Source organism: Solanum tuberosum, unplaced genomic scaffold, assembly GCF_000226075.1.
Source record: "Solanum tuberosum cultivar DM 1-3 516 R44 unplaced genomic scaffold, SolTub_3.0 scf00246, whole genome shotgun sequence".
In the NCBI taxonomy this organism is placed as follows: Eukaryota; Viridiplantae; Streptophyta; class Magnoliopsida; order Solanales; family Solanaceae; genus Solanum; species Solanum tuberosum.
In genome coordinates, this window is record NW_006239169.1 from 136,944 (window position 1) to 138,297 (window position 1,354).

Here is a 1,354-nt window from a genome sequence, read left to right on the forward strand (position 1 = left end):
AGACTTCCTGGAATCTGGACATGAGGCCCAATCTGAATCACAATAGCCTTTCATAGAAAAATCTGCATCTTTGGACAAAAACAAACCCAATGTAGGATCAGACTTCAAGTATCGAAGGAGGTGAAAAACAGCCTGCAAGTGTGGCTCTCTAGGGTCCTGCATGAACTGGCTTAAGTGTTGAACACTAAAAGCAATATCCAACTTTGTGTTTGTAAGGAAGTTAAGTTTTCCAAATAACTTTCTGTAGAAAGTACTATCACTTAAAACTGGACCTTCCTTTGCTCTCAGCTTGGTATTGGGATCAAGAGGGGAAGATAAGGAGCTCAGATGCAAACAATCATACTCCTTTAGTAAGTCAAGCACAAATTTTCTTTGTGAGACAATAATTCCCTGATCTGTGTGAAGTACCTCCATTCCCAAAAAATAGTGAAGTAATCCCAAATACTTAATTTTGAATTTGTCGTTTAGATAAACTTTCAGGTCTGCTATCTCATCAGCATCAGTACCTGTAAGAACTATATCATCAACATACACAGCTACATAAACTGCTGAATTTGCTTTCTTCTTATAGAAGAGAGAATAGTCATACATAGAGTGAGCATATCCCCTAGAACATAAAGCTTCAGTGAGCTTAGCATACCATTGCCTACTAGCCTGCTTGAGTCCATAAAAGGGACTTGTTCAACTTGCATACCAAATTAGGAGACTGGACAGCAAGTCCAGGTGGTACGTCCATGTACACTTCCTCATGTAGATCACCATGAAGGAAGGCATAGTCCACCCTTGTTTAACTGCTGTGATTAATAAGGCCTTGACTGTGGTCATTTTCACTACAGGGGAAAAAGTTTCAGTATAATCAATGCCTGTTTGCTGTGTATAACCTTTGACAACAAGCCTGGCCTTGAGCCTTTCTATGCTCCCATCTGCCTTGTACTTCACCTTGTAGACCCACCGGCAGCCTATAGCTTTCTTCCCAGGGGGAAGGGGAACTAAATCCCAAGTGCAATTGGAGTGCAAGACATCAAACTCTTGTGTCATGGCTAGCTGCCATGCAGGATCGATGACAGCTTCCTCATATGACTAGCAGGAATTAGAGCACTATGAGCCAAGTGGTGGTGATTAGAGAAAAGGGCTTGGAGGGAAGAGTTGGTGTTTGAGTTTTGAGGAACAGATGGTTTAAGTTGAGGTATAGAGTGAACATAATCATTCAAATGTTTTGGAGGTTTGTGACATCTAGTGGATCTCATAGGTTCAGTTTGTTGGAGAGCAGGAGGTTGGTTAACAGATAGGGGTGCAGGAGGTACAGATGGGGAAGGCATGGATGCAGAGGGATTAGGTAATAAGTCACATGTAG